Source organism: Protopterus annectens, chromosome 1.part2 (assembly GCF_019279795.1).
Source record: "Protopterus annectens isolate FY-2018-M chromosome 1.part2, PAN1.0, whole genome shotgun sequence".
In the NCBI taxonomy this organism is placed as follows: domain Eukaryota; kingdom Metazoa; phylum Chordata; order Ceratodontiformes; family Protopteridae; genus Protopterus; species Protopterus annectens.
Genome location: NC_056727.1, coordinates 814,844,605 through 814,871,671, shown reverse-complemented (window position 1 = coordinate 814,871,671; position 27,067 = coordinate 814,844,605).

Sequence of the window (27,067 nt, the reverse complement as noted above, 5' to 3'; positions counted from 1 at the left end):
AGGTATAGTAACATTTTCATATGGAAGATACTCCAATCTTAAGGAACTGCTGAATAAGCCTTTGTTTCAGATGATAGAGTCATGGACTCATTTTCTTGTGGGAAATGTAAGGTTTGTCAAAAAATTAAAAACATTTCAGGAAGTTTAATAAATGATAGAAATTTTTCAAGCAAAAGTAGGTTTACTTGTAATTCATGTGGAGTAGTGTATGCTATAGGATGTGGATGTGACAAAATAAAATGGTATATAGGTCAAACAAAAAGAGCTGTCAAGATTAGAATTTTAGAACATCTGGGTGATATTCGGAATAAGAATTCTAAGAGTCCTGTGGCAGATAATGTTTTGCAAAGTATATGGGGGAGATGACTCCACTTTTTTCTTTAGTGTTTTGGCGAGACCGTTTCAAGTAAAAGGTGGTGAGCTTAAGCAAAAATTAAATGTGCTTGAAAGCAAAATTATTTTAAATTATGACACTTTGGCACTTAGAGGGCTAAATTTAGAGGTAGATTATATTTAAATTGCATATTTAAGATGCACTATATATTTTAAAGTATAATTAATTATTGTATTGAATATTTTGCATTACAAGTTATTGTAATGTATGTATTAGAATGCAGAGAGGAAAAATGTATGTTAAAAATATGTAATATGTATGGGTCAGTTTTATAGGTTTAAGGCAATAGGACATTTTATATTAAACATGTATAGGTAGTTTATAAGTTAATTGATTGATTGATTAATTAATGATTGAACCTGGTATAAATGTAGAATGCACTTGGTTGTATGTATCCTTGAAGGCAAGAGATGAAGGTACAAGATATTGTGGTGAAGTAAAGAATCTACTACCTTTGCTACATGTGTTTTTTCTCATTTTAGATGTAAGGCCTATTAGTTGATAAATGACACTTGTATTCTCATAAGTCACTGCTATCACATCTTGATGTAATTGCTGTTAAAATCACCCTCCTTATACTTACTTACATTACCAAGTAACAGTATGCAAGGATATGCCATTCATTTGTATTCCTAGACATCTATTTTTCTATTCCAGGTTCAACACTTACCTTGCAAATCCAGCAGTTGCAACAGTTTTAGTTCAGGGCTGACTTTGATGCTAGCAGTACACAGCCAAAACATGGGTAAGTAAAGGTTTTAAGCATTGGCTTGATTCAGTGTTACTGTATGCATGAGTGTGGGATAAAGGTTTAAGCCCTTTAGGTGGTGAGTGTGTGTGCTATCCATTGCCTCTTGGCCAGTGAGAGACCATATTGTGCATGTCTGCATCTGCCTTCACCTGTGTGTGGCTGTGGTGAACTTGCCAATAGTGGTGGGATGTGTGGTCCTTCCTTTGCTATTCCTGACGAATCTGTTTTCTCAGGATAATGTTGTGGAGCATGGCACAGATGGTGACTATTTCAGCACATGTACAGGGATTGTACTGGATGTCTCCCCCAGATTTATCTAGACACAGGAACTGCAATTTAAGTAGCTCAAACACATGCTCTATAATATTTTTTGTCTGGGTGTGTGCCTCATTATAGCATTCTTCATTTGGGGTGTATGCATTTTTGATGGGCATCATCAGCCATGGTCCCAGTGTATGACTTGCATCCCCCAGTAAATGACCTTATGGAATATCCCCCTAGTAAACACCTCATGTAGTTGAGAGTTATGCCAGATATGTGAGTCATGGTAACTGCCTGGGTTGCCAGCACATACATTCAGTATGATTCCCTTAGCATTACACATGACCTGGCAGTTAATAGAATAGTAGCCCTTTATATTTATGTACACCTTTCCCTGTTCCCCAGGTGGTGCTTTGATTTCTACATGTGTACAGTCTATGGCACCCAGGACTTCAAGGTAGTGTGCTACAGAGTAGAACTCCTGCATAGTTCTGGCTTTGTCCTCAGTTGTACAGGGAAAATAGATGTGCTCACTGGCATGCTGCAGCACAGCATTCAGAAATTGATGAAGGATTCTGGATGCTGATGCTTGTGACACCCCCCAGAATGTTCTCTGTTGGCTTAGGAAGGATTCTGTAGCTAAAAGTCTAAGTGCTACACATACCTTATTCTCCACTGAGATTGGTTCCCTTTAGTTTGCCCTTGCTGTCAGTTGAGGATGACAGAGGTTGTAGAGTTCTATACCTTATTCTCCACTGAGATTGGTTGCCTTTAGTTTGCCCTTGCTGTCAGTTGAGAATGACAGAGGTTGTAGAGTTCCTGCAGAGTTCCTGTAGTGTGTCTCTATTGATTCTCTAGCACTGTATAAGTTCCACCTCATGCAGATTCCGAAAATTTAAATGGGGTCTAAAAGCCCTTCTCCTTCTGGGGCATGGTCTATTAGCAGCAGCATACACATGGACTTGCTGCAAATACACATGAATAACAACAACAACAGCCCGTAACATTCTTTCCTTGTTGCCTAGTTTCCGTGGCTGTATTCCAGTAGGTTTTGGAATTCGCAGGAAAAAACAGTACTGAGTCTACATGGTTGCCTTATAGCTTGTTGAATAGCTCCTCCATCTTGGATTGGTTGATTAACATACAATTCAGTTGCTTATGCTGTAATTAGCATGCCATAATGTTTACTGTGTTTGCACTCACTGAATACAAAACAAGGGGAACATGGTTTTAGCAGACCATGTATACTTTATTGAATCTGTACCTAAATTTCAGTTGTTAATCTAAAGTTTTCTTCCCTGTTTCCAACTCATTTAGTGGATGTAGCTTTTCTTTATTTTTTTGTGACATGTTATTTATTATGTGCACAGCCTCACTGCAAATTATGCCCACAAACAACTCATTTTCATGACTGTGCCATAACACAATCAATCCTTCCAAAAGACAGTTAATATTTTTCATTTTATACTAATGTGATTCCTTCCCCCAGCTTCGTTGTACTTGTTTGATCTCACATCATTTCTATTAACCATGCTTGTAGTCATACCTTGTGCAGTACTTACCAGCAGCACATTTCACAGGCTTCTTCTGCTTCACAGTGCTTTCTTAAATCAGTTTTACTCTGTATTTATTCACGTTTGCACATTTCTGCTTCATATGCACTTTATATACTTCAGATTTTGCTGTGATCTATTTTAATTGAGATGAAGCAATTTCTCACTCATTAGACATCAATCACTTTCATGTTAAAAGTGATTTTTTCAGTAATCTTGCCCTTATATGTCATTTTTCTGTCACTCATGATTTTGTCTCAAACTAATGAATCATGTAACTCAAGAAATCCACAGTTTTTGACTAATTTTATTAATCCAGTAACGTAAGCATTTATAGAGTCATTTGTAACTTGTGCTTTTCTGAATGACAAATGTCAAACAACTGACAGATTCTTTCCTAGCTCATAATAAATTTGAAACTCCTCTCTTATCACAGCATTATTCTTTTTTTCTTTCCTGTTTTTTCTCTCTCTCTCTCTCTCTCTCTGAACCATCAAATGTAGCATATTATTTCAGGGTTTCTTAACATGTAACATACTGAAAGACAGCAAATTTCACCTTTCCAGACTTTTTGAATATTCTGATCATTGTCAGGAACAAATTAAATCTATGGATCCACTGCTTCCAGTTCTCAGACAAATACACACAAATTAAGGAAGGGGATTTCAGGTGAGAGCCACCACACCATTTCTCAAGCAAATTAAAAACAAAATGGGAAACTTGAAAGCCTTCTTGCTTTGCACTTTAAACAGCATCATAATGGGGATCCAGGGGGACTTCAGGGCACAATTTTAGAGAAAATTATTCAACGAGGCAAGTTTAAGCTGCTAAATATCTTAAAGCTATACACATATATTACACGGCAGGCACTGCTGTTAAACATTGTCTCCAGGATAAAGAGAACTGCAAAATTCGGGGGAAGGTTGGGCACAGTGGCCAAGTTGTCACTGACAGGTATGGCAGTGAACACCATAATTTTAGATTTGCATTATATTTCTGGGAGGCCTCATTTATTCTGACTTATTTCGGATTCTTGTCATGTAGTGAACTGATGCAACATCAACCCATTTCAAACACATGCCCGGAGGTACAGTAGAAATACAAAAGGGTAGAAAATGAATTGAGCAAAGAAGGAAACAGTACATAGTACTGTGTTGGCTATTAAAACTGCAACTGTGCATAGTTAACAACAAAGCAAAGCATGAGCGTCTGAGTAGTAGAGTCTAAGCATATGTAAAACTTAATACAAAGTATCAATGGGCTAGCTGAGGTTCTGTGGTGAGTAGTTGATGGTTAGCTCTAAACCGTTGGGGGTTAGGTAGTGATTGTTAGTTGAGCTGGTTTGGCGAGTGAGAGGGTGAAGAAGAAAAGAGAGGGTGGTAGTGGGGCAGGTAGCAGCAGAAAAAGATTAGTTAAGAATAGCAGAGCCTAAGTTGGAGTAGAAAGTGTGAAATCACAGGGTGCATGCACTTTAGTAGTGGATTGAAGTATGTTGCAGTGAGATTCTTTTAATTGGAGATGAGTTACACATCTGCAGGTGGCTTTCTTTCCTAGATGAGTCAGCTTTTGCTCTCTGAATGTAATGTGTGTGGGTGCATTTTGGAGATCATCAAAGAGTGATCCCATAGTTTGGGTACCAGGATAGAGAAGGTTGGTTCTGTGGAGGACAATGAGCTAGTGAGCTTTTTGGTCTAATTAGTACTTGGATACAATCGGTTTACAATCCAAGTCATGGTATGGAGTATCTATCATGTTCAACTTATTGCTGAAAAGGATGGGAAATACGCTGTATTGTGCTTTATGGAAGAGTAATGGTAGATCTGTTGTTTACTTTGTGGATCACCATCTGACTCACTGTAGAGGAACACAGAGATGTTCATTTCTGGGGGATAGTAGCATAAATGTGCATATTTTATTTGATAGGGTTTGTAATTGGAAGTTTTTATACAAGGCATAAGCATAGGTCTGTAAAGGTTTGGCATATCTGAAAAATGGTTAATGAATGTTTTTGCCTATTGCATTCATCCCTTCGAGGGTCAGAAACTGAAATATTTTGTGGTACAAAAAGAATGCAGAGTTTCTTTTTGCTTTTAAGTTAATGATATGTGTGGCCATAATTAGATTAGGTTAAAGGTTACTCTGAGGTAAAAGGTCAGGCATTCTATAATTTGTGTGCTATATGTTAGTATAACAGGGAGACGTGGCAGTTCACTTAGTCTTTGGTGGGAACCTCAGAAGAGGACTTTGATCTTCTTAAAATTCGTGGTTAGTTCCTTACTTTTTAGCCTTGACTAGAATTTTGAGGGTATTTTGCAATTCCTGCTTTTTTTTATAACAGACGAGTGAAAAAAATTACAATATCATCAGCATATAGAATAAAATTCTTTGTTTTTAGGTCAGCTGGGAGGGGTTGGATAAAGTATTAAGTGCTAAAAAGAATCTCAGAGGGATTCCTGTGGTGACTGGCTGGGTTGACAAGTAGGAGCCCACTATATTTCACTGAGAATGTTCTGTAGCTTTTGACCCAATCTAGTGTGGAAGATCTAAAGGTGAAGAGAATGACTGAGTTTAATAGGAGTGTTTGCTGGAATCAAAGGCTTTTGTGAGATCAACAAATAGGGCTCCTGAGAGGAGAACTTTGTATTGGCGAGCACTGTGTCTGTTAAAGAGTAAAGTTTGGGTACACCCATCTTTTATAAAACCACATTGAGGGGAAGAAAGGATGTCCTGACATAGTTTTAAAGTACATTTACTACTGCACATGACCACAGAAAAAGAATGACCCTCTGACCTTCTCTTAATATTTTTCTGATGTTAACTTACCTTTTCAAGGTTTTTCCTTATGATCTTTCCATGTTATTTTCAGCTTGTCTGTAAGTTATATAGTATGGACTTTTCCAACAATACACAGGACTTCAATCTGGTTGTGAAACAAGACTGGCTGACAGTGTGATATTTCTCAGTGACAGTAAATAACCCCATACACAGCACATACTACACTTTGTTAACCTAGGACTACTGCTAAGCTTGCTGAGAAAAATAGTGATATCCCCTTCGGGCATATATCTGGAAACTTCAGAATTGTAAACTAAGCTCCCATGTTGTTTTCTTACATATCTGAACAAAGCTGTCTTCTGTCTATAAGAGCAGGTCAAATGGGTGAGGCATGCTTGGTTACCTTGGGATACAGAGATTAATTTAAGAGATGCAGAGGACAAAGAATGGGATTTGTCCCCCACTGCAGGGTCCATGTTAAAGCCTGTTTTAATGATATTATGGCTTGTAAATCACCAAAACAATTGATAACTTCTGGTCAATTGCTGTTGCAGTTGACAACTGATGATACACCCAAATACACACACACACACACACACACACACACACACACACACACACACACACACACACACACACACACACACACACACACACACACATATATATATCTATCTATCTATCTATATATATATATATATATATATATATATATAAAATATATTATATATATATATATATATATATATATATATATATATATATATATATATAGGTTTAGTACTTTTGATCTGAATGCTCAAATATTGACATCTGTTTGGTTGACACAAGCAGGTTGTCTGCAGATGTGCCAGATCAACAATCTGTGGCTAGGTGACTATGACCTTTCCCCTGATATTTTGTGATCTTGGAATTAGTATATATAATTGTCAGGGAGTGTGGGTTATGCAGAGGAGCTTGATGCCTGCAAAAATGCTTGCTTCTATTTTGCATGCTCCGAGGTTAATCCTTTGAGCATGAGCAGTTGACTATCCATCTTTTGTTGTCAATGTTAAAGCGTCAACATTTCAGACATTGATACTTTATCTGTTTGATGTAGAATACTAGAGTCATATATATATATATATATATATATATATATATATATATATATATATATATTATATATATACATATATATATATATATATATATATATTACCTACTGACCTCTGTTCTTCTGACACACTTTGGTCGACAAAACATATGGTCGACAGTTGTGTAAGATCATATAATTCCCCCGGATTGGGGAATATGCCTTTTCCCCTAGGGATTGTGTGATCTTGGAGTTGGAATAAATATCACTGTTTTAAAATTTGCATGGTCCAATGGCTAACCTTGGAGCATGCTCAGAAATGTGTTATTTGTTTGTTGACGCCAATGTGTCGATGTTAGCGATGTTGACGTTTCATCATTATGAATATTGTCAGTATTCCTATATACATGTATAGTTATTTATATATATGTATATATATATATATATATATATATATATATATATATATATATATATATATATATATATATATAAAATATCTAGCACATATACTAACATTCTAAGATATAGTTGTGCTTTGTGTTGTCCCATTTGTATGATTTTTTTTTTCTGTTCACACCTGTTTCAAAGAGATAAAACAGGAGAGGTGTGATTTTTTTAAACTTCATGAAAAATGGCTAGATAAAACAATGGAAATAAATAAATTAACACCCTAGTGGATGGCTGCAAGATGTGTGAACTGTTTATGCGGACTGACAGAGCAATCACACAGTAACATCTGAAATAAGGACAATTTATGCAACAAGGCTTTCTTGTCTAAGCCTGACCATACTCATGGTCCCTTCAGTCATTCACTAGAATTCAGTCATTCACCATTGAAGAAAATGCATTGGTTTTCAGAAGACGTTCTAGAGGCCATAACTGCATGGGAGTCCAGTGGGACCCTTACTTTTTAATGATAATGTCTAAAATGCAATCTCTGGATATTAAGTATTTTTTATAAATACATTTTGGTTTAGTCTTCTGATGTGGGACATCTGTCTCCATGATACATTGCTGACAAAACTTACAGGTGTTTATTTAATGGTCTCACAGTGCTTTGAACTCAAATCATACAATCACCAAACACCTCCATCTGGAATATTTGCTCCACTATGCCTAGTATTTGCTAAAGGCACACATTTGCCTCTTCTTTTTGCTTTTTTACCAGATTGATTAGAAAGCATATTTGAAACAGACTTCATTATCCATCAAATCACCTACTTTGAGTTTTCTTGGCATGGATTCAAATTGTATTATCATATTTGAAAACTGCATGGACTACCACCCCCCCCCCCCACACACACACACAACCTGCCTAATCTTGGATGACTATGGCAGAGACCAGCAAGTGGCCAGTTCATTCTCATCTTTTTTATTTCCATCTTGCTCTTATTTCACTCTGATGGAATATCTCTTCTTTTCAGTACAAAAACTGTCTTCTAGTATTATATCTGTGCGGCCAACAGCAGCGGAGAGTAACAGATGGTAGGTACTGTTCCTCAGGCTCATGCATTGGTTCAGGATGTTAGAAAATCTGTCCTGACCTCCTCTCTTTGATATGCAGTAAGTGATATTACTGAGATAAGTATCCCTCACCATGCCCAGTGAAACTCAGTCCAGATCCTTTCATAATGTTTTTTTTTTTTTTGCTTCTGGAGCTAGGTCCTTGCTTTTTCTAAGGGGTTATTGTTTAGGAAATATCTCCATTTAGGTTCATAGGTTCATAGGTTGGTGCTAGGCTATTGGCCCTAGGGCCTATACAAGCCTAGCCATAACAATTCCCTGGCTATCTCTTCCCACAATATTTACTCCCAAGAACCTCTCCATAAGATATATAGACAGAAAGTAGATTATCAGCCATACAGACACAGTTTACTAGCCCATGTTTCAACTTTTTGGTGCACTTCACTTGTCTAGTTTTCACACTCTAATTTTGAATACAAGTGTGACTGTGCATAACTTGTTCATGGGTAATTTGATGGAGTATTTTTGGTTGAATATCATTTGTGGAAATATTGCACTGAAGGAGAACTTTTTTGTATAAATCCTAGAATTAAATGCCATTTGGTTGAATGTCATTGATATAGTACTTTAGATGTTGGAGACTTTAGGGTTAGAGTTAGAGTTTAGGGTGAGGAAATGGCTGATATTCTCAATTTAGCTATTGCTATGACTAGGGCTAGAATTAGGTGTAAGCTTAGGGTCATGGTTATAGTCATAAGCATACCTGTCAACCTCTTAGTGTAATAAATGTAGTCAAAGCCTAAAATAACAGGGGGACAAAGGCGCAAAAATAGGGATAGATTTTAAATATTGCTCTTATAAACTTAGAAAACCGCTAGAATAAACGGATTTGTGTTATCATGCATTTTTTTAAAGATATGAAGCCTGACACCAAATATATTGTCATTATTTAGTGACTTCAATCCTCAATGATTTTCCAGAAAACCATAAATTTTATGAAGAATAGACCAAAAATATGAGATAAAAATCTGGCCATTCTTCGAAAATCTGGACAGTTGAGAGTCATGGTCATAGAGTATATGGCTATTGTATTCTGTATAGGCGGTGTTGAGTAACCTCCCTTCCTGCAAGAAACAGTGAGCAGTTACATATGTTGCATTTTATGTAGTTTCATCTATTTTTTATTTGAATTTATGGCTATTGAGACATTTATGGGCTGGATACTAAAACATCTGCCATGAACCTCAGAAGTCTGCACCAGAGTTGCACAGCTTTTACAATACTGGGAATGCCAAAATAATGACTTTTATATTGTGAATGGTATTTACAATCTGCATATTAAATCTGGGGTGGTTTGCAAACCAATAAATGCTAATGTAAGGTGAAAGATAAGAGTGGCAGGATGACATTATCTGCAAATTACTTTAGTTGTAGCTTGCGGAAAAATGCTGACCCTTGAGATGAATCTATCATAGAAGCCAGGGTGCTTCACATCTTGGGTGAAGAGCATAGTGCTGTGCACCCTGCAGTCAGAAGATACTCAGCTTGGCATCAAACAAGGGTTTAATTAAACCAGGTGTCTTACTGAGAAACTATACAAAGTTATATGCAAGACAGAAAGCTGTTACTGTCTGTAAAAAGTGTGTGCCTTACATGACTCCACACAGACTGCTAGACACCCGATTTGACAAGAAACTAAGGCCTACCTGTCACTTAGTATAATACTAGTTTGTTGGATGTTTCAGTGTCTCATGGGTGCCACTGTAAGACTGTCTCAGGCAACAGCATCTTGTATTTTAGAAATGTTCTGGAACTACAGACAAAAAACTTTGCAGTGGCAGTATCACAGCCAGTGAAGTTTACTCCAAGCATGATTATTGCTAATCGAAAATTTGAATCTATTAAACAATATGCAAGCTTTCACAAAAGTGCTTAAGCAGATAACATACTCAGGATCAACAGTTCAACAACTTAAATACGAAATTCAGTGCACATGACCCTTATTATTGCAGTCCTACAAATTATTAAAGAAAGAGTGAGGGATGGTGATGTATTAACAGCAACAGAGACTGCTGAATCCAAATGTTTTAATATACTTTGTGCTGATCAGTTTCCTAGTTTGAGTGGCTATGCAAGTATTAAGCCTGTATTAAAGTCTAGGCATTGCAAGTAATGATGTCACTGGTTATGTGCTTTTAATTTTGTATTTAAATTGTTTGACTGTTGCTCCTGTGTAAGTTACCTGACAAAATAATTTTACAAAAGATTATTTATTGCTTAACACAGTAAAGTTTTCTCTGTGATTCCAGAGCTATTGTTTTCCTACTATTTGTATTTTAACTGGATGAATCTACCTGCTACAGTCTTTTCTGCACATTTTATATTATAAACATTCCTGGAACTGATGTACTACAAGGCTAAGGAATATACAAAGTTTCCATCAGTCTCAGCTGAGTGGCACAATTCCATGGAATGCATTTATGGGATAGTCTGGCTCTCTCTTATCCTTGGTACAATTAATTGCACCACATACCAGTCAAAAGCCCTTTTAGCCCTAAGACTGAATGGTTTTACAGGCAGAGGACGTGGGTATTTCTGAACTGTTATGTGGTGCTCTATAAAAGGCCTTCAATTGTATAAAGACTGCTGCAACCTAAGCATTTTACAAAAGTATGAATGAAGCAGAGGGAATAAACAATGGTAAGAAAATACAGTTATTATATATGTGAATTATTGTACAAATAGATAAAGAGGCAGATTCAATAAACCCTACATGATCTGTTAAGACCATATTCATTTTGCCTCGCAATGCGGACATGGTAGTGCACTGTTTTCTATGCAGTAAGCTGCTCTACACAGTGTGTAGAGCTGCTCAACCATAGTAAATGCTGTGGCATGCTAATTACAGCATAAGCCACTGAATTGTATGCTAGTCAAGCAATTTAAGATGGAGGAGCTATTCAACAAGCTATAAAGCAACCATGTGGATTCAGTGCTGGTTTTCTCTGCGAATTCCAAACCCTATTGGAATACAGACATAGAAATTAGTCTACACATAATGTTATGGGCTGTTGTTGCTTTAATTCATGTGTATGTGCAAACAGGCTGAAGTCTGTGCTGCTGCTGCTGCTAACAGACCAAGGCCAAGAAGTAGAAGAGATTTCAGACCCCATTTAACTTATCACAATCTACATGACATTGAAATTGTAGAGAGCTACAGGGTGGATACAGACACACTACTGGAACTCTGCAGCCTCTGTCGTCCCCAACTCAGAGCCAGGGTAAACCGAGGGGAACCCATACCAGTGGAGACAAAGGGATGTGTAGCACTTAGAATTTTAGCTACAGGAACCTTGCAGAGACCAACAGGGGGACATGCTGGGGGTGTCACATGCATCAGAATCCAGGATCCTTCATCAATTCCTGAATGTTTTGGTCCAACATGCCAATGACCACATATATTTTACCTGTACTCCTGAGGACAGGGCCACAAATATGCAGGAGTTATACCCTATAGCACACTACCCTGAAGTACTACTGCCATAGATTGCACACATGTAGAAATTAAGGCACCACCAGAGGAACAGGGAAGGCTCTACATAAACAGAAAGGGCTTCCACTCTATTAACTGCCAAGCCATGTGTAATGCCAAGGAAATCATCTTGAATGTGTGTGCTAGCAACCCAGGCAGTTACTATGACTCACATATCTGGCACACCTCCCAACTGTATCAGATGTTCACCAGGGGTGATATCCAACAGGGACATTTATAACACCTATCTGAAATGCACACACACCTGCTGAAGAATGCCATAATGACACACAAGCTCAAACCAGAAATATCATAGAGTGTGTGTTTGGGCTGTTGAAGTCGAGGTTCTGGTGCTTAGATACATCTGGGGAGCCCTGCAGTACAATCCACATACATGTACTGAAATATTTACTGCTTGTGCCATGCTACACAACATCATCCTGAGAAAGCAGCTTCAGCAGGATTAACAAGGGGAAAGGGCACATATCCCTCCACCAATAGTAAGGTCACCACAGCCACAAGCAGGTGAGGAGTCAGAGGGGGAAGCAGGAGCTGCTATGGGTGTAGGCAGATGTAGGTGTGCTCAATATGCCCTCACATTGGCTAAGAGGCAATGCATAGCAGAATCACTCACCACCTATTGGACTAAAACCTTTATCCTACGCACATATATATATAGTAACATTGATGTCAGGCAATGCTCACAACCTTTACCTACCCATGTAATGGCTCTGTACTGTTAGCATCAGACAGAGTCAGCCCTGAACTAAAACTGTTTTATTTATTTATTTTCCAGTAAGGTTTGACTGGGACAGACTACATTTTCAGCAGAGGCCTTGGAAGAAATGCTTCAGATGCATGACTTTGGAATGTGGGAGGAAACTGGAGCACCCAGAGGAAACTCATGCAAATGCAGGGAGGACATGCAGACTTTGCACAGAAGGAAGCCAGCTGAGAATCAAACCGGAGAACCTGTTGCTGTGAGGTGACAATGCAAACTGCTTTACCAGTGCACCACCACTGTTGCAGCTGCTGGATTTACAAGGTAAGTGTTGAACATGGAGTGTATTGTGTAATAATCCAAATGAATGGCATACCCTTGCAATTTGGTACTGAGTAATGCAAGCAAGTAAAAGATGGGTGATATGTACAGAAATGACTAACAAGTGACAGCAGAGACTTCTGTGACTACATATGTCCTCTATCAAGTAGTAGGCCTCAGGCATCAAATATTCACACATTCATACCTTTCAAAAGTACTGATGGTCACTGAATGTCCTCAGTTTGACATCATAATTTTGTAGTGGAAAATCATTAAAAAAAGAAGTTAGAAAGTAATGAAACATTTCAGTTTCAGACTTCACAACCCTCAGATTATTAAAAACACTGATGCAAAAAAAAGTTTAATTCTATCAGCTGACTAACTTTGTAAGACCAAAATAAGTCAAAAGTACAATTAGCAAAACAACATCACAAATGCAGATATAGTAAGCACTAAGTCAGCTATGCATCCTGAGCATCAGACACAAATGTTATGCATCCATGAATCCAAAAGATAGAAAACAAAGATCTGGCACAGTTATCATCACTTACACAGGGTGTTTTGTGTGTGTGTGTGTGTGTGTGTGTGTGTGTGTGTGTGTGTGTGTGGTCAGGAGGCCTAGGCTGACACAAAAGGTCAGTGAATGTGTGTGAGTAAGAAACAGAAGCAGGCAGACATTTGGATAAAGTAACAAATGGCCAGTGAGACAAAATTAGCTTTAAGCTTCACAGCTGAATCATGTAACTATTGTGTGTGTATCTTTATGGGTCCACCGGGTGAAACTGGTGTGTGTAAGTGTCCGTGTGAACACAGCCAAGCTCTGGGCTAGCTCTATGTCTTGGTATGTTGTATGGGTGCGAGCCATGCTTGGTAGAAGTTGCAATTCATCATTGTGGTACCCGACTACCAGAACTGGCTCTGCCAAGAGTTGCACTGGCATGGCCATGTCCAGGGTCAGATGCGCTGCTGCTACCTGAATTTGACTGATGTCTGCTGGATGAGCTCCCCTCATGAGGACACCCAGGACCATGACACCATGGTCTGTCACATCTGGGTGAGGACACCTCAACTGCTGATGGAGCAGTGGAAGTAGTGCCACTATGGGAGTGTGATCAGGCATGCCCACATCAGCAAACAGCAGATGATGTGGATGACCTATGCCCATGACTATGCCCTTCCCCTCCCAGCAGATGTTCCATCACTGACACTGATGCCCATTTCAATGTGTCATTCATCAAATCCATTGAATCGGCTACATGGTGGAGGCAGTCATGCATGACAGCCTGTGCCACATCTACAAACCTAAGCATTTCTCTGAAGGACTTATAGGAACATGCCTGCACCTCATGACAGCCCTATACATACATTGAGTGCCATGGGAAGACACACTTGAATCAGGTGGAGGATGGACAGCAGGCCTCAGCCAAGCATCCCTAACAACCTTTCTGTGTAGCACCTCGCCCACACTCTGTCTATGGCCAGAGTCAACAGGCACTGAACCACCATAACCACACTTGCCTGACTGAATGTCTCACCCTCCACCTGCCCAATATCTGAGGGTTCACTGGATTGAGTTGGTGTAGGCCTACTGGCTGTGTCTGATAGAATTACAGGGAATGGCTGAATGTCAACCTCAGTGTCAGATTCAACCTCTGCAACCCCCAACTTTGATTTGTTTGGCCACCATCATCATCAGAGTATGACATCAGGTGGTAGGAGTCCCACACTTCCACTTCAGGATCAGCTGTGATAATAATCAACAAACACAGGAAAAAAATAATTGCTACACTACTGTAGTCAAATGTATGCTAACAAACTAACAGTGGTGCCACTACTATAGACAGTACAGCAATACACACAACAGTCCTGACACCCACATCACATATATGGATAAATTAATATTTGTTTGAACTGCTCATCAAAAAAATGCTTGGCTTACTATGTGCGGATGATGCTGTGTTTCCCATGGATGATGGTCCTTGAAGAAGTTAAGTAAAAGGTAAGGACGCCATCATCACAATTAACAGCAACACAGGGGTTAAAACTTTTTTGCCCTTTATATGTCCATTAATGATACTTTTAACAAGAATTTGAATGACAAGTCCACCCTAAGCCCATGTGTAATCAATCCAAATGTGTTGTTAACTGTATCAATCTACACCTATCCCCCCACAAATGAATTTAATGTTAAACAGAACTTAAGTATTGCTGTGTATATTTTACTATACAAGAAGTATTTAACAACGGAGATATATAATCCTAAGTGAAAGCTCCACCTGGGACATAATTGTTCTCCCTGAAACAGTAGCACCAATGTCAATGACATGCTATTGTGCACTTTTCAGTAAGTCTGAATCCCTGACAGTGGACACAAACTCTTCATTTGCTATTAGTGGTAGTTCTGTAGCAGCCAGCCCCCCCCCCCTGATACCCATCTCTTCATGGGCCACTGCAGCTGCTCTCCTCCATGCAGATGAAATCATGTCAGTGGTCCTATGGTGCACCTGATCATATGTCCTGCTGTGGCCACCTACTGCATTCACATCAGCAACTATGTTTGCATTCTTCCTGATGTATCTCCACATCACCTGTCAAGCAGAAAGGCACCATGTTGCCTAAAAGCTTCCATAATACCCTCATTCTCAGGGTCACTGAAGTGGGGGTTTCACGGATTGGGACATCTGGGTGCCATAATCCTAGGTGACATAAAACACAACAGAAGGATAATACACATAAGTATCACATAACTAAATGCTCTGCTTCAATATAACACATAAAAAGTAGTATTTCACTATTACCCACTGGAGAAACATAAAACAGTCAATATATTCAAATATAAAAAAAGAATTGTGGGTTGTAACATATTACAATCACACACAAAGCAAAGTTGGATCCAAAACAAGGATAATAACAATAGCAAAAATCTTGTTTCTGCAAAAACAGAAATATAACTTTGGCCCCAGCCCCCAAAAGAACAGACAAATGACACATTTTGCTAACAAACTATCAGTGAAATGCTAAAAGTGAACTAAATAAACTGCCCCTGAAACATGTATGCAGATTTAACACAGACCATTCACTTTTAAGTTATTGCCAGTCATATCTACCTGTAGTCAGCACTCTCTAGAGGCCTAGAAGGCTAACAGCCCATGTCATTGACAATATTGGACATTAACATTTCATGGAAATAACAATAGAAGAGTGTACAGAGAAAAGCAGTTGTAACATTAGCACTTTTGATGACAGTTAATAAGGCTGTGCATCTGAGAAAGTGAAATGCCCTGACAAACATCCATGCTATATGTATATATATATATATATATATATATATATATATATATATATATATATAAACAGATTTTTCTTAATGATATTTCAGCATATGCAGCATATAGCTGAAAAATATAAGCATATCTTATCAAGGTCAGCCCTCTGTACAGATAAATCCCACTATATTATCCACATAAACAGGTCTCCTCAGCTTCAGGTTGTCTAGCCACATGGTTCCCTTTTTATGGTGTAGATTCAGGGCTGTGAGCATGTTGAAGACGCAAATGAGGTGTGAACTCATTAGAATCACTGATTCACAATTACTTGGCTCCATGCAGCAGAAGATGAAAACATAGTGCAGGTGCTCCCTCAGTGTTTGTTGATAATAGATTGCAACTGTGAATGATTACCAGTAGGGAGAAGGAAAACACAACAGCAATTCAGACTGCCCTAGCTCTAGTGGATTTGTCAGCCAGTTAGGCTTGCCAAATGTAGAAGTAATTGTATCAAGGTTTTAAATGTAAGTAAGCTGCACACATTTCACAGTTTCTGTTTAGTAACATCCAACCTCCCCTTCATCGAGTCAAAGTCAAAGTAAAATATACTGTCATTTAGATAGCACATAGTGCAGCTAAATGAAATTACATTGCTTTGTTCCCAGTGCAAGAAACATACATACAGTTACTATTTAGTAATACTGGACAGCCACTTAGACAGTACATGTATAAAAATGTGCCATTTAGTGTATTGCATGAGTAGATATTGCACAAACTTGAATTTTCACATTAACAGGTTCATGCGAAGCAAAAATATTGCGTAGAGTATTGCACATTCAAGTTTCAGGATAGATGATTTGGATATTGCACTAAAGTATGCTACTAGTAGTAGTGATCTTGGAATAAATGGATGTGACAGTATGTCATTTACTGGATTAGTCAGAAGAATATATAGTTAATTGGTTAAAAGAACAGAAGGGCTTCTGGCATGCCTTTTGTTAGAGTTCAACAATCTGGTGGATAAGGGAAAAAGCTTCTATCGAGCATGGAAGTCTTATAGTGCATGCTGTGGTAGTGTCTACCAGAGGAAAGATGGGAAAACGTACCAAAAGCAGGGTGAGTATGGTCATTTATTATCTTTCTTGCTCTTCCAATACATTGAGATTCATGTAAGACATCCAAGGATGCCAGTGGTGAGCCAATGATTCTTTCTGCTGCTGTTACTACTCTCCAGAGAGATTTGCGAACTGATGCTTTACAGTTCCCATACCATACAATGATGTTGTTTGTCATTACGCTCTTGATGGTTTCCTATAGAAGGCTTAGAGGATGGACTATGACAATTTGCTTTCCTTAGTTTCTGTAGGAAGTACAAATATTGCTGCACTTTTTTGATAGTGTGGTTGGTGAGTACTGACCAGGACAGGTCCTCTGATATGTGTATACACAGGAACTTAGTGCTCTTGACTCTTTCTACTGCTACTCCCTTGATTTCCAGACCTCTAAAGTCCACTGTCAGTTCCTTGGTCTTGGTGATGTTCAGTGCCAGATTGTTGCTGTCACACCAACCTAGCAGATGTTCCACTTCACTCTTATATGCTGTTCCCATGCAGTTCCTGATAAGACCTATGACTGTGCTGTCATCTGTGAACTTGATAATTCTGTTGGATTCATATCTGGCTACCCAGTTATGTGTAAGCAAGGTGAATATTAAAAGACTCAGGATTCAGCCCTGTGGTACACCCATGTTCAGAGTTATGTTTTTAGAGCTATTCTTTCCCGCACATACTTTTGGGATCTGTCTGTGAGAAAGTCTAGTATCCAATTGCACAAGGGTGTGTTGATGCCCAGTTGGATTAGTTTTATCACTAGGTTCTGTGGGATGACAGTATTAAAAGCCAAACTGAAGTCTATGAATAACATCCTGACATAACAGCCCTTATTTTCCAAGTGAGTCAAGGTATCATGAAGTGTTAAAGAGATGGCATCTGCTGTGCAGTGGTTTGACCTGTAGGCAAACTACAATGTATCTAGTGTTGCAGGTATGCTTGCTGAGATGTGGTCCTTGATCAGCTGCTTGAAGCACTTCATCACTGTCGATGTTAGAGCAACTGGGTGATAATCATTCAGACTTGCTGGTTGTGGTTTGTTGGGTAAGGGAATAATAGCCATGTTCTTAAGGCATCTCAGTATGATGGCTAATCACAGTGATGTATTAAAAATGTCTGTGAGTACCAATGCCAGCTGTGCAGCACAGGCCCTGAAAACCTTGCCCATAATGTTATCCGGACCAGCTGCTTTCCTTGGGTTAACTCATCTCAAACTTTTCAGTGCATCAGCTGTGCTGAAGCATAGCACTTCCTCATCCTGACTGACAGGTGGTTTACCTGACACAATTTTGTTATCCGCGTTGACCCTGCTGAAGAAGTTGTTTAGCTCATTTAAGAATTCTGTACTATCATCATACTAGGTGGATGCAGGTTTGTTGTCAGTCATGGCTTGCATGCTTTTCCATAGATGTCTAGGGTCCCTTTGGCCATTAAAGTGACCCTGAAGTTTTCTTCTGTAGGTTCTCTTTACCTCTTTTATGCCTTTATTTAGGTTTGCTCATAGCCACTCTTAGAACATCCTTGTCTTTAGATCTGAATGCTGCATTATGTGCCTTTATAAGATTGTACATTTCACTGGACAGCCATGGTTTTTGGTTTGCAAGTATGGTGACGTCTTTGGTAGTTGTCAAACCATCCACACATTTTGAGATGTAGGCCATAACAGATTCTGTATATTCTTCCAAGTCTATTTGGTGATTTGTTATGGCTGCCTCCCTGAACATCGACCAGTCTGTATGCTTGAAGCAGTCTTGCAGCGATGTGACTGCATCCTCAGGCCATAACCTTATGTGGTTCCTTGATGGTTTTCCTGATTTTAGCAGTGGCTTGTATGCAGAAAACAGCATGATGGCAAGATGATCCGAGTTGCCCAGGTGTGAATAAGGTGCTGCCTTATATGCTAGTTTTATGTTGGGCAAAACCTTATCTAGTGTATTATCCCCTCTGGTTGCGAAGTTCACATGCTTATGATAGTGGGGTAGTACTGATTTCAGATTAGTTTGGTTAAAGTCACCTGCAATTACATGAGCAAACTCTGGGTTCCTGTTCTGGAGTTCACTTATGGACTAGTATAGAGTGGCAAGCACTGCACTTGTGTTTGCACTGGGTGAAATGTAAACAGCTGTTATGCTCACTTCATTAAACTCTCTAAGCAAGTAATGGGGCCTACATTTTAGAGACAAAAATTCAATGTTTTCTGAGGAGTGTGAGAACATTAAGTGAGATTTCATTTGTTGACAGCTGCATATTATTGCCATTTAATATCCTCACACATTTTAAGGACAATGATGCAGAATGCTTTATAGACTGCTTGTCTTAGATTACTGCTCAAATAAGACAAGAATGAGCAACAAACACAAAGAGATAAGACAGCTGCATTTTTGCAAGCAAAAGTCATAAATGATTGTTTGATCTCTCAGTGCACTACATCTGAAATTAATACATGTACAAACAATTATCATATATATTTTAGTACCGTGGATGATGTTGCAGTTGGTTGTATGCACAATGATTTCAGTTCTCTACTGCAAAGCTGTTTGTGTGGCAAATAGGGATAAGACATCCTTGCTGTGTTTTGAAGGTTCATTGGAGTGAGAGTTCAAATCCAGACCTTTGTAAAATATTTTGTCTGTAGCAATAGATATTTAGTAGTGTATATTTCATAGATTTCATAGATTTCTTTTCTTCATTTCAACTAATTTTCCCTTTTTTATTATTTTTTAAAAATCCAGTGTTTGCATGACACGTGGTTGAGTGCAAACAAGGGAAACAAAGAGACACAATGAATGTCAGATTTACCTGTGCTTGTCTCATTTGCACGATGCTTAGCACTGCACAAGCCTAGACTACTGGCCCACACAGGAAGCAGACAGAACACCTGCAAACAGGGTGTAGACAGTATAAAGGTAAAAAAGGATACATAGTTGCAGTTTTTGCTTTCCCTCGCACAATGCCACTAGGTGACATTACACAGTGATTAATAAGCTTTCTCAACACATGCAGCCATCAAACACCTGCAAATAGGATGCAGACAGTCAACAATTTAAAACAGTACATGCTATTAATTTTGTTGGGCACACCGCAAACACTCTAAACAGTGTTGCATGGCAGTTAACACACAGAACTTAAGAATAAACAAGATATTATATAACTGTCATTTAACTATTCCTGTTGCAGTAGGTGTAACTGTAGGGCTGTAATACAGATGCTCCTGGGTTCTAATACAGGAAGTGCAACATATTTTACTGTTGTTACAGTAAAAAAAGTAATGAATACAAAATATACAAGTGTTATTTCAACATTCTTGTGGCAACAGGTGTAAGTGTAGGGCTACCATACACATGGTCTTGGGTTCTAATACAGGACATTCCTCACATTTTTACTTTATATTTAATCTCACTTATAACACTTTAGACAGTGGAGCTGATATGAATTATATGTATGTGGGATAAGACAGGCTTATTCTGTTTTCAGATGTATGACTGAGGGTTTACTGTCTACTATATTTCTATAAGTATAATTCTGCTATCTGGACTTGGATGGCCTTCACACTTAAATAAGACACATACACAAATTAATCTCTATATAAGGACTTTGTCAGGTCACACACCAGTTAACACCTCAAACTGTCATCTGGAATCATTTCTTGGGTTTGCGCACTACCAGTAAATGTGATAACAGGAATTGGCAGGAAACCATGATTTGGCATTGGTCTACTTTTGGGATTAGACATGTCTGGTATTAGAAGGAAAGTGTCAATTTAGGGCACAGAGGTGGGATTCAGGAGTCCAGGATATTTATTGGACTCTTGGTAAAGCATCACAGCCAAAGGCTTCTGTGTGTGTGTGTGTGTGTGTGTGGGGGGGGGGTGCTATTCTAGCTCCTAGTACAAGTTTGAGGTTTGGAATAGTCTAGCCGAGGCTGTATCCAGGGAAACTCGCATCCCATATACTGGAAAACAGTGTAGGTACTATTTCAATGGCAGTTGGATGAGTTTCAAACCAGTGGCATCAGACAGTTGTAAAAATATGCTAATAAAGAGCATTTATAATACATGGAAAGCTAAATATAGGCAAGACTTGTATGCATAGTACTGTTCTGTTCTTTTCTTTTCACAGCTAATCCTGAAATTGAGTTGAATCGGCAGGCTCATGCTGATCGTTTGGAGAGACTGAGGGAAGCAAGTGGTATGTATGCAGCACAAGAGAAGTATTATTCTAGCTTTAAAAGTTAATGATAGTTTTTTTTTGCTTTTCTATACATTTGTAGCAAAGTGTGTATGCATATTATAACTGTGAAATCAAGTATGCATGAGTAAGTCTGTAGCACAAACCAACTTTAGGAGTCAAGTGTAAGACTGTAGTCAGAGGTTATGTGTTCAAATACCAAGAGTAGAAACTATACAATGCTGCATTTATTTAATAATATTGCATACATTAATCTCTATACAAGTGTTATAAAGGCCCTGTTGTTAACTTTAGTGTGTACAATTGGACCAATTCTATATGCAATATATGGACATTGCAAGGAGTACTTTGAGCAATCTGTAATTATAGTTTGTAGTTGTTAGGACATGCATTTAAATATAATACCAAATAATATATGATGGTACTAATGTTATCTGTTTTTTTCTCTTTCCCCAAACCTTATCTCTTTTTTTTTTTACATATTCTATTATGCGTCATCAAAATGTCTCCATGTCATCCATCTGTACCGAATCACTATATGCTTCACAGCACAGTGAGGTAGGCCAGACCCAGTGGGTCAGCCTGCCTCCACTCAACCGGCTGCAGTACCAATGCCCAACACATCTGGGACCCAAACTGGCAGTACTGCCTCTGCTGCCCTTGTACTACCTGCACCCTCATGTACCACTAGCCTGGCAGCTGGTGTTGTGGTACTATCTGGGAGTACTGGTGGAGGTGGGGATTTCATCACCCACCAGGAGATGTCAGGATTGGTGAGTAGTTTCTTGCACGCACCATTGGTGTACACCTACAGCAGATGGAGATGATGCTCTCCCTCGTGGTGCATAGGAGGAGAAGCAGCCAGTTGAGTAAGGAGACAGTTATGACAGTCCTGTGGGTGAGGAATAGATTTTCACTATCCCTATGTTTGATGGATATATGCTTGTGTTATCCCCTCCCTCACCCCAACCATGGTGTTTGCCAACCTTTTGTGACCCTCACCATCCCTGTGTCTTGTCTTGTTTATCCTGTTTGTTTGCATTTGCTTCCTCACCTTTCTAACTTACCTGACCGAGAAATATCAACATCCCTTACCCAGGATTCCTCTCTTACTGACATAAAAAGGGCACCTGTTCCACACAAAAAAAGGATTGTCCCATACATATCTCTCCATTTTGCACATGTGTCTTCTACACACACTTGATTTGGACCAATTGGCTATAAAACATGATTGCATTGTTGTCACCCTTCTTTGTGTAGGTGACAGTCCAAATTCAGCTAATATTCTGTAAATATTTTCATTTTACAATATTGAAGAAATGGATAGCTATGGTTCTTTCCTTCCTCCCTCCTACACATTCCTATATTGCTTTCCCTTAATTTTTCTCCCTGCTTGACCCCCCATTTCACCATTTTCTTATCTATCCATTTTAACACCTATAATATGGTCAAAAGATATAATCACACATAACTCACATAAGTACCCCCCAAAAACAAAAAAAACAATGGAGCCCTTCACTTTCTGGCCCCTATGTTTAACCAGAGTTTGGCATTGCACACCAATGCCAAACGATGGTGAGGGGCTCTTTTGTGATGGAGTTACCTTTGCGCAATGCTGCTTGCACATGCTGCACTATATCAAAATAATCCAATACACATTGAAGGTAGAATAAAGTAAAATTTTATGGCATTATCACTACTTATTTAAAAGTATTACATACACCCGGATTCAAACCTTCTGTCATCTAGAATGGAAAACTAATGTGTCAATGCATTTACACCTGCTGCCACCGAGTTAGCTAAGCAGCAAGTGTATTTCATACACTCAATACTAACTCTGATAATTTTAGCAATGAGGCTTACATTTGCTAACTGCTTAACTATGTGCAAACAGGGAAAGTAGTAGAAATGTGTATCTCACATGCGCACTTTGCCAACCATTAAGCAAACCCAGAGCTCGGCAGTAGTCTATGCAAAGTATGTATTACCTCTGTTTACTGCCCCTATAGTCTTCATGACATGAAACTACATGTGGAAACAAACAATGAAGGCCCTATCAAGAATATGTCACATGTTTACAATGCAGCCATGTGTTACCTCCCCCATGCACTGCAACCCTGGTCTCTCAGTACTTGTTCACAAATATATTAACTTCATGACATAAATTTATAAGAAATGTTGTGTGATATACCATGCACATCCTTAGAATGACAATACATATTAAGATTTTCAAATACTTGTAGTAATGTGACACCTGTTTGCATATAGTTTGTAAAGCTGTCTCTTAAAGTATACCTGCACATTGGAACACAACCACCACATAATGCACATTGTGCTGTCATCAATCTGTCAAAATGCAGAACTTGCAATATCTTGACAGTTGAACATGCCTACACATCCATTACATGCTGGCCTCCCAACATCTTCACTCCAACATCCACTGCTGATGTCATCCACTATAAGTTGTCCTGCCACCTTGTAAAAGTCAGAGTTGTGCAGTGGCACTTGCATAAAATACTGAGTTTGCCAAACTGTGTACTTAGATAGGTAAGGGTTCTGTCCTCACTGCAGTCATCTATGAGGTATGTATGTTTATTTGTCTATCTAGTTAGAAGAGCAAAAGTGTATATCCTGCAATTAGCATCCCATGGACTACCAATTTATTGACACTTGCACAAGCCTACACATCCATTTCATCCTCCCAACATCTTCACTCCAACATCTGCTGGTGATGTCATCCACTACAAGTTGTCCTGCAGCCTTGTAAAAGTCAGACTTGTACCATGGTGCTTGCGTACAGTACTGAGTTCACCAGTCTGTCTACTTAGGTAGGGGTTCTGTTCTCACTGCAGTCAACTGGGCTGTGTGTGTGTGTGTGTGTGTGTGTGTGTGTGTGTGTGTGTGTGTGTGTGTGTGTGTATGTGTGTGTGTGTGTCTGTGTGTATGTGTGCGTGTGTGTGTGAGTGGATGTGTGTGCGTGTCTATCTAGTCATAGGAGCATGTGTGGATCTGACAGTTATCATGCCAGCCTCAAGGATTGACCATATTTTGACACTTGCAGGCCTCCCAACATCTTTTCTCCAAACTCCAGTACTGATGTCATCCACCATAAGTTTTCCTGCAGCCTTATGGAAGTCAGACTTGTGCAGTGGTAATTGCATAAAGTATTGAGCTCTTTAGACTGTGTCTTTAGTCAGGTAGGAGATCTAATCCCACTGCAGTCAAATGGGGTGTGTGTGCATGTGCACTTTGTGATGCACATGCACTGCACTGGCCCAGCAATCAAGGAGCCTCAATCCTCACCAGTAACACCAGTGAGAGGCATCCACATTGAGAAGGATAACAAATACACACACAGTAAAGTACAATTTCCCTTAAGAGCACGCAGAGATCACAGTCAGTCTGCTTTTTTCTCCCTTTCTCTCCAGATCCCCAATATGACTCCCCCTGGCAAAGCTATAGGGTCCAGATCTCAGCCTAGTGGTCAAGCTAAAACTTCCAGCACCCTCTCTGTCCAAACAGTGCTTCTTATCCCTGCCCAAGTACCTGATACACACACACTTTGAGATATGAGTTATATAAGAACATACAGACACTCCTGGGGAAGGCTGGCACAGGTTCTCCAACTATGCCCCTTCTATCCAGACTATATGGTAGTTCCACTTGCCACCAACCACTAACATCAGCTTCTAATAAGGCCCTTATCAAATGGTGTCCAATTATTACTGTGCAATATTATTATCCAAATGGTAAGTGTGATGAACAGCAAGGCTTATTTGGAGTGGCTTGGACAGTATCACTATATACATGCAATGTACAATAGAGCTTAAATTATCTCTACATAAAACATCCACAGTTGAAAGGTTTAAAAATATTTAATAATAAATAATAAGAACACAAGACACTACTTCTTACTACATAGTGCTGGGGCATTTTTCATCCCAAAGGCCATCTTTGTGATCTCATACAAGCCAAAAGGAGTCACAAAGGCTGACTTCTCTCTAGCACTGGGAGTCACGGGCACCTGCCAATAACCCTTGGTAAGATCAATGGTTGTAAGATACTTAGCCTCACCCAGCTGCTCTAGGGCCACATCTCTCCTAGGCATGGGGTAAGCATCTGAGTCTGTGTGACTATTTAATTCCCTATAGGCACATAGAACCTGGTGCTGCCATTCTTCTTTGGCAAAAGCACCACTGGGGAAACCCAGGGATTGCTGGACTCTTGAATTACCCCTAGTTCCAACATTTCCTGTTTCACCTCCCTCAGAGTCTGTTTGACTCTCTCAGGCACTCTATAAGGGGCCTGCCTCATAGGCCTTTGTGGTCCTGTATTCACCTGGTGCTGCACCAGGTGGGTGCACCCTGGTTTCCCAGTGAACATGTCCCCAAACTCCTGTAACACTGCTCGGATTTCTCAAAATTGGGTAGTAGATAGCTGCTGGGACATTGCTACCCCTTCCACTGAGGAGTCTCTCCGAGCCTCACTGAGGAGATCAGTCACCAGATCTCCCTCAGACTCCTCCTGCAAGCCACTGAAAATACTCAGCACAAGGGCCTCCCTATCATGGTATGGTTTCATCATGTTAACATGGTACAACTTGTGCCCCTGCCTCCTGCCTAGCAGTTTCACCATGTAGTTAACATCACTTACCTTTCTTACCACCTTGTAGGGTCCCTCCCAAGCTGCTTGCAGCTTGTTGTGTCTGACAGCAATGAGAACCATTACCTGCTGCCCTACACCATGCTCGCTAGCGTGAGCATTCCTGTCATACCATACCTTTTTTTGTTGTTGGGCTTCTGCCAGGTTCTCCTGGGCCAAGCCCATGAGTTCCCTGAGCCTTGTCCTGAGGTTTAGGACATATGTCACAACAGACTCCTTATGAGGTTTTCACTCACCTTCCCACTCATCACAAATTAAATCTAGAGGTCCCCTCACCCTATGCCCATACAACTCAATAAACTGTGGATTCCTGGGGAACCTCTATGTAAGCAAACAACAGATGGGGCACATATTTGTCCCACTCCCTCTTAAATTGGTATGCAGATGCTTGTAGCATGGACTTGATTGTAGAGTTTAACCTCTCAACAAGACCATTAGTCTGGGGATGATAGGGGGTGGTCTTCAGGTGCTTCACCCCACAGTACCTTCACAGACAAGCCAGCAGGTCTGATATGAAACTGGCACCTCTGTCAGTCAATATTTCTTTTGGGAAACCTACCCTGCTGGAAATATCTAACAAAGCATTTGCCACCTTTTCTGCCTCAAAGGAGGACAAAGCCACTGCCTCAGGGTATAATCTATTACCACTAGGATATACCTTTTCCCTGTGGAACTTGAGGTCCTCAGAAGCCCCACAATATCCATAGCTATCCTCTGAAATGGCTCCCCAATCATAGGCAAAGGCATCAAAGGAGCTCTCACATTGTCTCCTGCCTTGCCTACCTTTTAGCACTGCTCACAGGTCCTGCAGTACCTAGTTACATTTCTGGAAATTCCAGGCCAATCGAAGTTCTGCATAATCTGTCTCTTTGTACATTGTATGCCCATATGACCTTTAAAGGGAATATCATGGGCTATGGCTAGAAGCACCAGATGGTAGGCTCTGGGCACTACCAGCTGCTGTATCCTCTCACCTTCTATCCCTCCCTCCAT